Source organism: Thermobia domestica, chromosome 12, assembly GCF_964235325.1.
Source record: "Thermobia domestica chromosome 12, izTheDome1.hap1.1, whole genome shotgun sequence".
Taxonomy (NCBI): Eukaryota; Metazoa; Arthropoda; class Insecta; order Zygentoma; family Lepismatidae; genus Thermobia; species Thermobia domestica.
Window position 1 is genome coordinate 140792082 of NC_137465.1, and position 18558 is coordinate 140810639.

Consider the following 18558-nt stretch of genomic DNA (forward strand, 5'->3'; position numbering starts at 1 on the left):
GGCTGTAAAGAGGATGTTCAAATGTAGTCCAGTGCATTTCCTGTAACTTCGAGACAATTCGAGCTCCAGTATGGGTCGCGCATTGTCGTGCAGGAGGAGGATCTGTCGGAGCGATTGGTCTCGTCTTTTGCAGCGATATGTAACTCTCGCCTTGTTCAACAGCTCGCAGTAGTATTCATCATTTATTGTGCGTCGCTTATGTAAAAAGTCAATCATAGTGCTCTTAACGGGTCGGGTCGGGTCGGGTTGAAGACCGACGCGACCCGTGACCCGAATTGACTGACCTGACCCGACCCGACTGACCCGAACCGTGATCCGATCTGATTGACCTGACCCGATATCCCGACCCGGTTTACCCGACCCGAATAACCCGACCCCAGCTAACCCGATTGACCCGACCCGAGCTGACCCGACTGACCCGACCCGACAATCCGACTCGAGTAGCCTGACCCGACAACCCGACCCAACCCGTTTGAGAGCACTAGGTCACGACACTGGGTGAACGCCAAAATGCACTCACATTGGGAATTAAGGCCGGACCACGTGTACCGAAATCTTGCACGTTAACCACTAGCTAGATCAAGCGGGGGATTTGTATATGCATCTTAATGAATATTTGGCACTTTTGAGGTTTAGTTATTTCTTTTTATAACTGATACCAATGTCCGACGTGGGAGATTTTTTTTTTTTTTTGCTTTAGTTGTATGTAACGAAATTTTTCTTCAAGGTCAGTGTTCTCACCTGCTCGGACGGCAGGGGTCTTCTCGGAAGGCAGTAGCAAGAGTATCTTGGGGAGACAAAAGGAAATCGTTTAACTACAATGATAAGGGTTGAGGAAACGGGAGAACAACTATGATTTTTTCCAACCCTTCAACTTTCATTCCAAAATAGGTTCCTATGATTCCGGGACCCGTGCCACTTTGATTTTTCTTTCTCGGTAATTAAAACGTATTTTAAAGTATATATAGTTACACGTAAGAAGATACATAATATGAATTTTGTAATTTAAAATTTAAAAATACAGTATGATAATTAATTATAAAGTACTAATTTTATTTAATCACTTTCAGCCCAACAAATGAAATTCAAACAATCCGCTCCCTGGGTCTTGGTCATCAATACTGCGTCTTTCCTTTGTCTTGCAGTCAAGTCTTGGTCCTGCATTTCGTAGTCTTTGTTATCTTTCATGCTATACAAGAGCCAAGAATGCTCGCCTCATCGGTACAAATGAAGACCAAGTGTGATTTTGATTATGGTCTTCAGTACTATACGGAAAGCAAGAAAATACGCTCATCGCTACTTGGTGATCACCAGAACAAGGCCAAGAGCAAGATTATTATGCACTTCGTCTTGCATATCCAATCTTTATCTTGTTCTTGTATCGGTGTCCTTGGGCTTGGTGAAATAAAATGAAATATTTAGTTTAAGGTCCCTCGATTCTGCACCGAGGCTAAGGGATATGGTGACCATGAGAAACGAATGAAATGGTGGAATGAAGAAAGTGGGAGGAAACAGGAGAACCCCGAGAAAACACACTACAGGAGTTTTTCCACACCACAAAGCCCACTTAGCACAAGCTGGGATCGAACCATGGACACCATCAGTGGCGGAGCCAAGGGAGCCCCAGGGGGGCCAGGCCCCCTTGCTCAAATTCTTGGCCTTCCTAGTGCCCCCCCCCATACACACACAGATGATGCTATTATAGGTCGACAAACGGTGCGTTGCCAGTGGCTACAAGTGAAACTACTTCCAAAACATCTCTCGACAACAAAGTTACAAACTGCAGAATACCGTTGCGTTCCGAATAAAATAGCTCCACTCTTTTTAGTTTGTAGTACGGGAAGATCTAATTCACGGAAATCTGTGGGATGCTTGCATTGACCTCGCCACCTGGACATTCATTTTAACCTCTGTCCATTATCTAGTTATCTCCTTTGTTTTTGACAAACAACCAGAAAAATAGAAAATCAGTCGGCATTCTCATTCGCTTCAATGTTGAAAGTCATACTAAAATATGATATGGATACTTACAAATAACATGCACTGCAGTAAAATATTACACTTGTGTTGGACGAAAAAAGTCTTGGTGCACTAAGTAATTGATTTCCATTGATTATGGCGACATAGAACAAATCCATAGCATCCATTAAATAATTTGGTATTATTATTATTATTATTATTATTATTATTATTATTATTATTATTATTATTATTATTATTATTATTATGAGTTTATCTACCAAACAACTATTTATTGATTAATAAAAATGATTAATCAATTATATTTAGTTTCGTATGGTAGATGACTTCAGATTATATTCTTTACTGACCGACAGCATCCCACGCTGTCGTATCTGTGCATAAGTTCTAAGAGGTAAGTTCTAATCTTTTCTTTGTAGAAGTTAAGTAAAAGAACCTGTTTTACCTCGAAATGCTTAATTACAATTTTATTTACACAAAGACAATTCTAACATACAAGATGATATTAAAGATGTTATTTGCATATACGAGTTACTTGTCACAAAAACTAATTACGCTAGGAAACTAAAACTATGCTCAAACTGTCTTTCTTAGCTAACTTTTACAAGTGGTAGCAATTGAAACTCACATGAGTATATGGTAACCTCTCACCCGAAGTCCAAGGTTAATCTCTTTGAACATGGCTAAAAAAAAAAAAAAAATGTCTCTGTTGCCTCCGTTTTTACTCTCCCCCTCTGCCAGCCTGAATCACCATTATATTACCAAATGTTATCAATCTTTAATTTCAAATTAAGTGCTTTATGATTTTTTTTGCAATTATAAAGTCTCTCTAATTAGTTTCTATCACCCTTGTCCCTTAGGACAAGTTATTATAACAAAGGAAAAACATATTAATGGTTCCTCTTGATTACTTTTCAAGGTTTTTTCTTATAATTCACTTAAGCACTATCACTTTTTTTTTTTTTTTTACAAATTATCATATCCATTTATTCCTTTTTTTCATAAAATCTGTTTTCAACACATTATATTATCATGAGGTATTAAAACAAATCTGGAACTTCTGATATTTATTTACCTCCATCATTCCATCCGGAAAATTAGTGTGATCTGTACACGAGGGAATGTTTTCGGGCTGCTAAAATTAAGATTACTGGTGACATGCTATAACTTTGAGTTTCGCATTATCTCAAGTAGATGCAGACATGTCAGAAGGTTTGATCCTTGTAGATACACTAGTTCAAACGCTGTCCAAGATGAGGTCTGGTAAATATGACTCTCAACGAACAATATTCGAACAAATTTATCAAGAATATTTGGAGATGTGCAAAGAAAATGGTCTCGAATTCCAGAGCCGGAAACAAATAGAATATAGGGGTTCCTCGTGGAAACGAACTAGACATCCGCCATCGAAATATCAAAAATTCATTTTGGATGAATCTTTTCCTTCATTGGATGCAGAAAACGAATTTTCTAAAGATAATATATCTATCAAGAGACATTTTTCTCCCTACTATTGATAGACAATCTCTGATATGGAAAACCGCTTCGATTCATGTTGCAAAATCATCAGATCAATCACCACTCTACATTCAAAAAGTAAAAGCTTTATTTTTAAATTACAACATTGTCGAGCCTATAAGCCAGCATTATGGAGTGATCTGCAAACATTAAAGTGAGAACTCAAAATCCTCCCAAATGCAATTAATAGAGCAACCCAAAAGCATAAAAAGCATATAAAGCTTAACAGCAATTTACACATATGGTTGGTACCTTGAACATGATTGTGATTGTCTAAGGGTCCAGAAGAAACTAGTTTTAAAAGCATAATTTTAGAAAATAAAGCATAATTTAAAATATATAGCACAATTCTTGGAAAATTCTCTTTAACTGAAAGTTTAACATACTGTGTTAATATTTTTTAAAACCAATATTTACAATGCAAAATCATTGAGAATATAACAATGCAACAATGAAAAGCTTATTTTCATTTCTATAAACTTTCGGTGTAATCCTTTGATGTGGAGAAAAGAAAAAAAGTAAAAGAAGTAATTTTTCCGCCAACAATGAATAGTATGAAAAAACTCCATACTATATTGTTATGTTGACTTTTTGAACTTAAGCACTTTCTGTACTTTTTGGTGGCATCTTTTACTTTCCCTTTCTGTATATATGTACCTGTAAGGCGCACACAAATTATAGAAAAAATTTATTCGAGCAAAGCACATCTCTTTACAATGAATTAAGTAGAAAGTTCATTAAATATGAGAGAAACTAGTTGCAAAAAAATATCAATAAATAGATCAAGATATTTAGAATATTTAATGTATAATAAATATTATACATTATACACGATTAATGTAAAATAATCATTGAAATTAACAATAAAGTATAATTTAAGAAAAACATAATTAAACAAGAAATAAAGCATAATGGGGGTTGCTCTAACAATTAAGTTGTATGAAGACGAGAAGAAAACCAAAGCTGATTCCTTAACGAATTTCGTTGATCTTCTTTGTGTCTACAAAAACGCATTCCTAGCAACGTACAAGCTAGGTATTATCTCTGTGATTTTATCAGTTTCTAGTGCTACATGTGAAAGGTCATTCTCTTCTTTGAAAAGATTAAAGACTTGTATACGCAATTCAATAACTCATGATAGGTTGAAAAACTTAGTGTTACTTTACATTGAGAAGAAAATTGCTAAATCGTTAGATCTTTAACAAGTTGTGGATATGTTTGCTGTTGCCCACACGAATAGAAAGATCCTCTTCAAGTAGAGACATGAACCTATAAGTTATTTTCTTTACCTGTAAAAGTGTGTTTGCTTACACTTAAGTCAACCATCTATACGTATTTTAAACGCCATGATTAAATAACTATTTACTTATATTAGAAATCAATTGCATTGATGAATCGTAGTTGTTTGTGGTACTAAATTCTTATATTTTAACTGTTTTCCAAAGAGTAAAATCATGAACCACAAAGATGGAAACATTCACCTTGAATACACACACACACACATATATATGAAGGGCCCAAGAGGATTTTTGAGGGGACAATCTCCAATATATATATATATATATATATATATATATATATATATATATATATATATATATATATATATATATATATATATATTGGAGATTGTCCCCTCAAAATCCTCTTGGGCCCTTCATTGGCCCCCCTGAAAAAAACTCTGGCTACGCTACTGGACACCATGCACCAGAGATGAATTCTCTACCACTGAGCCACCGCGGCCCTGCTTCGGCTTGGTCGTCCATATCCAATATCTCTTTTGGTGTTGCTTAAACAACTTCTAGTTTTGTTCTAAATCCAGACTCCATATTGGCGTAGATATTAATATTACAGTCGATTGGTAAAATCAGTCTTCCACATAAATAAGCATTTACCATAAAAACACTAGCTGCAAGTATTCAAAATAGATTTATGGCTTCTATAAAATCAATTGAAAATTGAAAAACAGCAGCTTTCGACTCCAGCCGAGTTTAAACTCAACCTAAACTCAGTTGACCAAAGTGAACTGACCCGACTGACCCGACCCGATAACCCAACCCGAGTGACCGACTCGATAACTCGACCCGAGCTGACCCGACCCGACAACCCGACCCGAGCTGATCCGACCCGAGTTGACCTGACCCGACCCGTTTGAGAGCACTAGTCAATCAGCAACAGGCCTCACCGATCGATAAATAATGGTTGAAAGAACCTTGCCAGCTGACAGTCGAGTCTTAGTTTTCACTGGTGCTGTTTCCCCTTTTCTCCGCTACTCCTTACTGGCTTATTTGGATTCAGAAGTGTAGTTGTGAACCCATGTTTCGTCGCAGGTGACGAGCAGACTCAAAAATGAATCACCTTCTTCCGCAAACCTTGCTTTAAGCCTCTGACAGAACTCCAAACGTCTCAACTTCAGATTTTCGGTCAAAATGTGAGAGACCCATCTGTAACACACTTTACGGAACTGTAAGTCATTGTTGATGATTGCTTGACAGCTCCCATAGCTGATTCCGATTTGTTCTGCAATTTCTGATAGTGTTACTCGTCGATTGTCGTCAATAATGCCTTTAACTGCACGAATGTTTTCATCGGTAATGCTGGTCCGAGGATGGCGATCGTGTTGCTGATTTTCCACACGTTCTCGTTCTTCCTTGACTTTTTATGCCAGGCATACACACGCGTCCTTGACAATGTTTGATCCCCGAACTGTGCAGTCAATCTCTGGCAAATTTCTGCCGCTGTAACTCCTTCACGAGCAAGAAATTTTATAATTATGCGTTGCTCAGTGGAGGGGTGCACTTGTTGCTCCGACATCATGAGCGTTACTGACGAAATGGCGGGAAAGATCTAACAGCACGCTCTCTCCATTCCCAGCGGTCCCGCCTAAACATAACAGAAGCGAGCGGCCAGTCCTACCAACTGTTGATGTTCAGGAAGAAAAATTCCGTTTATATTCCCCCCTCGTAATTGTTTATTATAAGAAGAAGAAATACGATTGAGCATTAAAAATATAGCTAGTTAAGAGGCCTCATTGTGACGAAATTAAACTTCCACTAATTTTACAGATTTTGTGTAATATCTTCAAAATGGATAAAAAGTGGAAGCTCATTGTACTAGACAATATTATTTTGCATGAAATACCGTTAACACAACTCACCTATGTACTTTCGTTTTGTAGCCATTATTTAACTTGAAAATAAATGTCGTATCTATAAAATGTTCGCAAAGCGAAAGCAGATAGGTGAGCCGTAATAACGGTATCTCATGCAAAATACTCTTGTCTAATATACTGCTTTTCCACCTTTCGATTAATTTTATCTATTTTGAAGATATTACAGATCACATCCCCTCCGTACACGCAGTAATGAACGAGGTGACATTACCTTATACGCGCGGAGGTGACAAATTCCGCCATTATGGCACGGTTAAGATATACCCCTAAGGTTAGATTCTGTTTACCCTTATTTTCAGCATTAATTCTTCAAGAGTAAGATTATGATTCAACTAAATTAAATTATATACCCCTAAGGTTAAATTCTGTTTGCCCTTATTTTCAGCATTAATTCTTCAAGAGTAAAATTATGATTCAACTAAGTTAAATTATCATCTATAAATACCTTATAATTTCGAACGGAGTTGACAGCTTGTGTTGAACCAAATTATAACGAGTGCGATTTCAGACTAATAAAAAGGAACAATCACCACCAACAAACTTACCTCACTTAACTGACGTCTTCCTTGAAAAGTTCCATAAACTAACAAGCCCTGAGACTACGACAAAAATGAAGTTGAGAAATACGGCGGACATATATGTTTTTTAAAATGCATTAGCACGGAGGTGACAAAAAACTGGATACAGAAAAGAATGCTACTTTTAACAGCATAAAAAAAGCTTTACCTTATACAATTTCCATCTATTCATTGATATTCATAGGTTAAATAAGCCGTCTTTTACTTGGCGAATAAAAGATAGTACTTCGATTTACTTGAATAATTTCGAATCATTCAAGTAAAACTGTAAGTAGTTACAGCGCACGAAGGTGACATATCACCTATTTTGACATCAATATTTCAAAATAAAATTATAAAAATATTACTGAGTTCATTATTAATTTCAAGTTACCTTTGCAATGTATGTACTTACACAATTTCAACGTGTTTTGATTTCTACCTGCCCCTCAGCATATCAGTTACATCAAAAGTCCCATTTCAAATAGAATGTCCCATATATATATATATATATATATATATATATATATATATATATATATATATATATATATATATGAAGAGGATATGTGGTACCATTCGAGAATCTATAATTCTGAAAAAAAACATACTATACACCAAATTTAACTAATTATGAAATTCAGAGTAAACATATATTACAAAGAATATTGAAAACTCAAACATTAACACAGTACCGTACTATATTTATGAATTATCAGAGATAATCTTCTTTGATGTAGTGATTAGTGTACATCAACAGCTTTTATACAATACGAAATATCAGAACTAAAAATGGAAGTAAAAAACAAATACCTTATACCATAGTCTTGTAAATTAGTTCCATACCCTGTTCTTCATTTCGGCGAAAATATTAATAGCTCTTTCTTTGAATTCAGGTATTCTACAAAGCTTCCACACAAGTTCTTTATTGTAAGTATCCGTAATTCAGAAAGTCTTTTATATGTTGTGTTGTTCGTTAAATACGTTTTCACTCTTTTCAGGGCTCATTGAATGTTCACAAGAAGCTGAAGTTGATGGAATACTCAATGCCATATTTAGTAGCTTTGAAGTTCATTACTGAGAATATTTTCAATAATTCAGGAAGAGAAATGTGTTTGCTACTGTCGGAATATAAGTTGATAAGTTCATTCTTAAGCTTATCTGAGCAAGAAGCAGTGGTGCTATTCAGCTGGTTCGCGAGAACCGGTTGTTAAAATATTTCGAGTTCGCAGAACCGTTTATTATACCGAGATATAAACACACACACACACACACACACACACACACACACACACACACGCAAGACCCAGCCAAGAGTGAAAGAAAGAAGCCAAACAAATTTGTGAAAACACCTATCTATTTTCCCGCTTAATTGCATTGTTGTGAAAGCAAGCAGCTTTAAATTAATTCAATTTAATGAGAAGACAGAAATTTGAATACGAATTCCGGAATACTGGGACCTCTGAGTGCAATGAATATGATACGTATATAATCCCTATTTGTTTTTGTATGATTCCGATATCTTCATCAGTTTTGGAGATAGGATCTATGTGTCATCGAAGCAATGCGTACGAAATATTGGTTTTTTCATTGATATCTCGAACTATTACTTGTCACAGGGTCTAAAATTCAACGAAATCACAGCTCCACACTGGTAAAAAAATTATATAGTATAGAAAAACTAGTTTAGTCAGCATTTGTTTTGACATATAATCAGTGTTCTGTCCAGGAAAATTTTGGCATCCAAAGCAAACAAAATTAAAGGCACATTAGGATACATATTTAAAAACCTTATATGATGTTGTATATAGGGAGGTATACCATAGCTATCGAAATACTGTCCCACACACATATTAGATATATAAACAGCAACCCAATGTTCACCAGGCTTATCACTAGAATCAGTGTTTATAATTATGGCGGCTGGAAATGTATGAATAAACAGAGGTAACTCATCTTCAGCATATACACCAATAAAATCATCTTTAGGTAAATTTTGTTGTAATGCTTCATAAAGTTCAATTGTATTTAACATTTTAAAATTAATTAATATATATTTTTCTCTGGAAATCAATTTCTAATTCTGAATAGAATTCACCATAAATAATTGTTGTTACAGGAGATTGCAGTGCTTCTTTAAAATGAACCTCTAGACGTACACTTCCTTGCCGTTGTGGACTAGTATGAAATGCAGCACTAGCACTAGAATCGGGAGTTAAATCAAACACCAGTAGAGTATAACCATTAGGATATTCGGCAAGTGAAATATCATTACCTTGATTAGAATAATAAATACCTGAACCTGTAAATAACGTAGAATATGCTTGTATATATAGCTTATTATCAAAATCCGGTTGTAGTGGTTTGGATGGCACAGGCTTTCCATCAACATACAATGTAAAAAATGACATATTAAAATGCTGAAAATTGAACGGATTTGTCTGGTAAGTACCATTAAAAGCAGTATTACTAACAAACCCAATAATAATACGTTTAGGCACTATGCCTGAAAACAGATCTGGAAGTGTACTATCCATAATTCCTTGTGTCAGAGTTTCTGTCTTCACCTGCACTTTTGTTATAGGATATTTTATTCTAAATTTAGGATTTTGTAATACTTTATTTTGTGCTATTTTAATGGCTGGTGATACATCAACCTTTTTCACAAGCAATGTTGCATCTGTGATTACAACTTTTCCATCAGCATCTGCGTCACCCATTAGACAAAATGTAGGTTTAGCTGGAATTAGTTTAATACGCAGTTGTACACCATTCAGTAAAAATTTCTCCTGATTAAATATATCAGCATGAATATAACCCAATAATTCAAATGACTGACTTAAAGTAGTGAGAAGAAAACGTTGTTTAAATCCTACATTACTATCGGCCACACTGTCCATATGCCCTGCAGTATCTTTAAACCACATTGATGTTTGAAGATGCGTTGATTTAGCTTCAGCATTATAATTTAGTAGTTTTTCAATGTACGATCGATATGGATATGTATGTGAAGAGTAGGAAATAAGTTGATTATTTAAATATAATTGCACTTCACTGAACATTGCATTGAGAAAATCATTTACAAGGCCGATTTTCTTATCGGCAGAAGTTAAATTAGAACCATTTGATTTAGTAATTTTACCTTTAATATAAAACATTGTGTGCGGTAAGTCTATATAGTCATCCCCATAACCGGGGACAACAAATTCTATTGGTGCATTATCAGATATCGAAGCCACAGGCTTATATGGAACTATTTTATTACCTATAATACTGGTTTGAGTGGGTAAACCAGCAAATAGATCTAATTCTGATTTCATACACTCACACTGCATTTTTTCTCTTTTTCTTACTATTAATATTCACACATGGTAAAATTTATAATACCGTATTACGTTTGCGAAAATGTAATTTTACACATACACTGCCATGTTGGAAAGGAAGTGGCCTGTACTATCTCTTAAATCAATAATAATTTGATCAAATTGTTTACGTTGCACGGGGACATAATGAGGATTGTCAAAAATATGTACATTATTAATACCATACTCTGTAATATGTGTACTTATAATAGGTAACAATGGAGCTATGGTGTTACCCACCATTTGTGGTTCTACAATATCACTGTAAATATACATAAGTGTAGGTAGCGATTTTTGTAAATCAGGTGGATAACGAGCATGGTGCACAACTGCAATATCTTCTTGTTGTATGTGATCAAAGCCTAGTATTCTGGCTAGTTCAGGAGATAGACGTACTTCTATATGCTTCTCTTGATATTTTATTACTCTACTGACTTCAATTCGTTTTACTGATGCTTTAACTGGTAATAGTATACATGAGAACGTCGTGATCTGCGTTTCTTCTGTGTTCTATTACCACTTCTACATGAAATACCATAAATTTTCTACGTAGTGCAATAGTAAGAAGTATCCATGTGCACAAGACATGCGATATGCGTTAAACTCCCCCCCCTTACACACACATAGTCATAGATAAAGTACAAGGGCACTACACATGCAGATATGAAGTTCAGGTACGTTCTGTTTTATTTTCGTATCAGTCGATAAGTAAATCAAAGTCGCTTTGTTACCCCCTTGGTAAGTTCGTAGATACTCAATGAATAATTCCTGAAAGTATGAGCGTCCAGCTTCTTCGGGAACTGACGCGGCTTTACGTATACTATATCCCTTTAACTTTTAATTGTAAATTTAATATATCACTTTTATGATTAATTTGAGATAGAATATCATCAACATTATAATAGTGTCCTGGTAAGATTTTAGTTATGTTCCAGCTTTTTGTATTCATGAGACGGTAATAAATATTATTAGTATATTTGGAAACATTCTGAAATATTTGTATAATGTACTTCAACAACTGCCGTCTCCCATTCACCTTTCTCTAGCACCAATGGATGATATAATTTGGTAGTATAACATGACAAAGTATTTTGTGGAAAATACTCCACGGAACTGTTACTCGGTAATGTAAGATAAAAGCTAGTACTCTGTTCTATATTAATCAAAATTATCACTCTCCCTCTTCCTTTTCTTTTTACCACCAGTCTTTGCAAAATGAACTTCTTTTCTTTTTCTTCCAGATCCTTCCAATACTTGATATATTTTACTTTGAGCTTTAGTTTTTAAATTATTTTTAGCTTCTTGCCAACCGGATATTAAAGCTTCGTCAATAGGTCTATTATCACCTAATACATCTCCAGCTACATTAATTCCTGTACGTAACAATTCTTTACCAACAGTTTTTGCTCCTTGTTCAATTAATGGAAATACACTTCGAAATAAACCACCTAAAAACTTCCAATACCATAACCTTCTTGATATTGTCACCCCTATACACATTATAACCACCTCCTGCTTGATGCGTATAGTATTTAAAATATGGATCATTCATTATTATTTTTTTCCTATATACACAAATATAACAGTCGTTTATAATATTGTATTGTGGCTAAATGTTTTTTAAATGCGACACAGGAATCCATGAATTAAAGGAAGGGGGTATCCCCGCCAACGAACAAGTACAAGTTTACCTTTAACTTCTAAAATTTCGTCTATTTCATAAAGTTTCGGCAGAGGCACTCCTTGTAGTTCCTCTTCGTAAAATGTACCATCAATTACTTCACCATTTAAGTCCTCCAACACATAAACCACTTTCTTTTTCTTAGGTATGACCTGTTTTATTTTAAATATTTCTACAGTCCACTTTTCTTTGTACCCTTTTTCAAAATGCCGTTTTGCTTTAGTAATGCGTACAGTATCACCTTTTTCATATTTTGTAATGTTAGTATGAGGTATCGGTTTAATTAATTTATCCCAAACTTGTTGAAAAGTGTCTTGGTTCACACTGGCGGGTGGTAATTGATGAGCTCTATGTGGTCTAGAATTATATGCCTGAACAAGTTTCGATAGCACATCTATGTATCGGTAAGTCTTCTTTGATGTAAAATATTTCCACATTCGTTCTTTAAGAGTTCGATTAAAACGTTCCACTACGCTTGCCTTAATATCGGAGTTTTGTGTTGTGAAGAATTTAATATTTTGCTTTTTTAAGTATAACTGAAATGGTTTATTAACAAACTCTGTACCTTTATCTGTTTGTAGACGTAAGGGTCTACGACGGGAAGATGCAAATATTTGCTTAAATGCTTTTATAATGTTTTCACCAGTTTTTGTACGTACAGGCACAGCCCATGCATAACGACTAAACAAATCAATCACTGTTAAAATATACCTGTAACTATCATTATACTTCTGCAGACTTTGCATATCATTTAAATCAGCTTGCCACTGATCGTCAATGTTGAACACTAAATAGGGATTACGTGGAAACTTTTCACGTACTGGCTTATGCAGAGTGTAAGCCGGCTGTTCTTTTACCCACTGTTGCACCTTGTGTAAAGGAATTGATTTCTTCACAGCTCTTCATAATGTCGTAGCAGTTGAAAACGAGGCAGGGTGTGAAGGGTTGTAATAAATATCGGCCAGCTTCTTCATATTTTATAATCACGCCATCTGTTGACAACTTTACGTTTACGTGGTGGCTCCTCTTCTTCCTCTTCTTCTTCCTGTTTTGGATCAGCAGCAGCGGCAGATGATGTCAGCTTACGAATATATTCTATACGCTGTGGGTTACCTATATACTCTAAAGGTATATTGGATTTTGCTAACAGTAAAGCAAAGGGTTCCCAACCTGTAGGGGGAATATTTTTCTTGCGACACTTGACAAAATCTGCTATTAGATCTACTATATTAGCACCAGGAATTAATTTATTATAAATATTAACATTACCATTGTCATCCCATTGAGTGTTGGAATTTTGTTTTAATTTACGTAATAAAGGTCTTGATTTACGCAGACAATTTTCGGGGAGAGTAGATAGTATTTCATCCTCCTCCACCTCGTCCTCCTCCTTCTTAGTACCAACACTAGTTGATGTTGTTGCAGTAGGCTTTTGCACTATGTGTAAATATTTTTGTAACACCTCTTTATATCGTATCCATTTTTCTTCAACACTCATATTTTTATTATTTAAAATATTTTTCATCTCATCATCTAAATTAGATATAGTTTGATATTGGTGCAATTTTCTGGTGCAATTAAAACAAGTTTTTGTGCATGTTGCATAATTATTTAATGAAACTAGATAGTATACCTTCAATAATAGGTGCAAGTAAAGCAGTAAGAAACCCACCTTTTTGTACAATTATTCGTTTTTTCTTTTGTTTTAATGATGGACCTTTTTTCACTAAATACCTCAATTCCTTTTTATATCTTTTAAATTTATTTTTCGCTTTTTTATTTAACGGAACATTTCCATGCAATACGTTATAGGAACATTCACAAATAGAGCAAATTCATTCGGGATCAGCATTTTGTAAAATTGCTTGGCGTACTTTAGGTTTTGCCTTTGCTAAAAGTTTTAGTAAATGCGCACTCTCTTTGCTAATCATTTTTTTGTAACTATTATACTAAAATTGAGTATTAAAATATAAAAGTTATGGAGATTATTTTTTTACTGGTATATAAACATAATTGTAAAAATCTGAGGGGAAAATTTTTGTTCGAACACGATGTTCGTCGGGAGTGCCCTGTTTTAAATCAAAAAACCAAATAACTATGAGGATCTCGAGTTGCGTCGTGATAGGCCTCCTGTACAAATTTTGTTACCAGGATATAATTGGCGTGCTAGATAATTAATTTGAGCATGGTCTCTGGGTTTTTTAAAAGATATTATATAATGGCAGTTTAATGATATGTCTCGCATACCTTTAGCTTGGTGAAAAATATTTTGCGTTATAAAAATAACACTTAAATTTCGGTGGTGGCTACCTTTATTAAAAAATCAACAATTCGTGTATCACATTCTCGCATTAAATCATCAATAATTACAAGATGTGGGCCAGCTTGTGCTGAAAAATCATCTATTTTGGGGAGCCCTTCTTTAAATGTACAACCTGAGGATAGAGTTTCATACAGAGGTTGCCACTCACCATAACACCATACTATATTTTTCCATTTTTCGGCATAATGTTTTAAAAACTCTTTTACAAAATATGATTTACCACACCCAGTGGGGCCAGCTATAATACAAGTAAATGGATGTTGAAACTCCATATTCTGATACACCACAAAATAATTATGAATATAATAACATATTATTATATTATTATTATTACGATTCAAAAATGTGAATATTTCTAGTACGATACGTTCAGCCAGTTGCTTTGTTACATCTTTACATAATTGAGAACAAGTAATTATGGCCCGCTGAATGCACGGCAAATAAAGCTGGAGTTTTCTCCATGTATAAACACAGAAATTTACCTGACCATTACTATCGTCATCTGACGAATGCCTTTAAGAGTATCTGACAATGAAATTTCATAATTTTCACTAATGGAAAATTGTGTAGACAATGAAGAATTTGTAACGGCATTAAAGTAGTTTTCAATATATAAATAAAATGATAGAAAAGTATACCACTCATCAGGTGAAAGACGAATACGATCATAGTAATTATGTAAAGTTATAATAACAGAAAATTCTCCCTCATCATCGTATGCTAGACCAACACATACCTCGATTTAAAATTTGATTATCCATTTTTTCACCACTCTTTCTCTCTCTCTACTTAATTAAAAAACTAATACTGTATTTACCCTATTCGTTTTCTTTTATACCCGTAGGGAAGTGTATCAAAATTTTCTATTCGTTTTCTTTTACTAGCAGTAACCTGATAGATTTTATGCGCCTCCGGTTTAGTAATCAATTTATAATCTTTAGTACGTACAATTTGTTGTCCGAGAGGAACGCTAATAGAGGTGAATTATTTAAAATCATATCTTTCATCTGTTAAAAGTTAACATATTTCAATGTTTTATTATTAAGTGTGATTCCCTTGATTTTACATATTGTCTTTGTTTTACCATTAAGAGTGTTAACAACGAAATAGCCGTAACATTTGGGACCACCAGCACAAAATTCTTCGATATATGCATCCGGACCATATTCTGCCAACTCATTCTTCCATTCCCCTCAATGCACTCCTATTTTTAACTGTGGCTCACCAGACGATTGAGTGTAAATAATACTGTCGGTATCATAATATAACACACGCTCGCCAAGTAAATCCAAATAACGGAATAACTCGAGGCGAGCATGTGTCGTGGTGTATGCTGCGATTATCACGTTAATATTTTTAGCAGGAGCAATAACGCTTTCATTAACATCCAGTTGAGCACACGGAATTTGTCGCCGATTGGAATACACGATTTAACTTCAATATTCGGATTTGTTAATTTATCGAAATACTCCTCGGGAATTTTAATGATAGCGATTTGCTCCATGTTTTGTTTTTGTGCGAACTTACCCCACAGGCTGTTTACCTCTAGCTTTGAAATTCGTTTCTTAGGTTTGTTGCGCATGATCTTTTCTCTAATTGGATACCCTCTTTCTCATAATACTCCTGTATGAACTGGTCTTTTTGTTGTTCAGTGACGCATCCTGCAGGCCAACCGTTACATTCGGTCTTGATCTTCATAAACAGGTTAATGTATTCCGTGAAAAGACCGCCCTCTTTCTTTTCAGCGTCATACATTACAACCTCATAGCTCCATACCTCGTGTTTTTCTAGCACTCTGTATCCTTTCTCGACAGCTACCCGCACTTCGTCTACAACCCATACTCCAGTCAAAGCTCTCTCCTCATCCGAATGCATGCATTCTTCTTCGTCATTAAGAGTGTCCGCGCATGTTCGGCATAAGGGGAATAATAACTTTTCACCACTCCGATAGGGCAGCACCGGGTGGTAGAGATTATCCGGGGCTAATACGGTGCACTTTATTATTCCCTCAAATTCCGAAATCAGGACACTCGTCATCACCCACATAAACTTTAGGATGACCCACAGGATATTTTTTCACCTTACAACAATAAGGATAAAGGGAGATTATATCGGTATACATGATACGTTCTCCCTCTTTCACCTTTTTGTAAAGTTTCATGGCGTCGACCCTGCCGCCATACAGGGTATCCCGCGGATGAATTGGGCATTTCTTAGCCATGCTGTGGCTTTTTACAAATATATTCACTGTCGGGTGTTCTTTCAGAAACTCGCGCCACCGGCATTCCCACATTTCATGCACTATATACCCCAGCTCTTTTAATCTATTAATTATGTTTACAGTATTGTCATAACGCATATTAAAAGTAGTGTATGCATCGTTATATATGGTGTTATCACGACCTGTGGGGTAACACTCCCGGCACCCGTGGAATAGACACCCATGATACTCCCAAACGTGTTCTGCACCATTATGGCGCGCATAACCATCCACTTTATACCCACCTCTCACCACAACCTCTCGTCCGTTACCAGAATGCTGGATTTGGGTTTTTAATCGGTCAGCCTCGTACACGAGCCATTGAACGGCGCCGACAGATTGGTTATCACGCCACCTGTACCCACTATGTGCGATAATACCAATGGTGTCTGTTCGCAAGAACTTTTTTCTATACATTAAGTTGCACGCGCTGGCAATGCTTATACTTTCTAGGAACGGGTTGACACCAGATATAACTTCAAATTCGTTCATAAATTTTATGCACGCATTGCGCAGCACGTTCACATCGTTTACACAGTATTTAATAAGCTGTTCTTTTAAAATGAAGCCCGTCTCTCCAAGTATTTCCTTTTCCTCATTATACCAACGCAAAAACTTCTCTTTCTGTTTCTTTTTTAAGCCCCCCACATCGTAATACTCAATGCCAGGTAAAGCACCCCTATACTCCTGATTAGCTTTTGTGTTGAATAAAGAAGGGAAATGACCCTTCGAGACGGGCGAATCGAACGCGTCGCCTAATTTGGACAAAGGCATTGGTAAGAAATTTAGACTATCAATAAATTTTAAATATAAATATTCCATCGCTAAAATTTTGCACCCTCGCATAATTATTCGCGGCGTCCACTCTTTATCAAGCATCATCGCGCGTAAAACAAAATGGCCGTCGTAACCCTTTGCGTTATGAGCTACAACGACTATTTTATTTAATTCAGAACGCCTTTGTGCTAAATAATCTAAAAACTCGACAATGCATTTGTCCCCATAAAATACATGTTCTCTAACGCCGCATACACCACACCGTTCACTCGCACTGTTTTTACAACAGTAGCACACCTGTTGGCTAACCAACAGGTTGGGCTCATGCTCAAAAATACCACCGGCTACTTCTTTAACCTGGCGGCACTCAATGTCGTAAAACACTAATAACCATTTCTGTGGAGTACGCGTTCGGCACGGCTGAATGTAACATAAATGCCCTGACGGCATCATATTATTACACCCTGTGCAGAATACTTCCCCACAGACATGCGGATTCCGCCCTTTTTCACCGCGTATGCTTTACAACATTGAGGACACACTTTCAGAATATCACACAATGAATCCTTTAGGTTTTTGAGGCACTGAGCCCCATAAAAGTATCTATTGCATTTCCCGCAGTAAATTACACTTTTTATAATCGTGCATGGTGGTCTGTTTTGGCATTTATTGCATAAAGCTTTACACTTCCCCACGTGCCGGTCTTTAGTCTGAAATTTTTTGTTGCATTCTTCGCAATAGTATCCGCATGAAAAGGCTGCTGTTAGGCTAGTGATCACGTTATAATGATTGTTAATATATAACAAATTAATCCGTTTCCCATGACCGTGACCCTCAAAAAATATTTTCCCCCGATATCCCGTCATATACTGTGATTTTATATTCCGATAAATATGCCTGAATTCTTTAAATTCCGGTATCCCCCCGC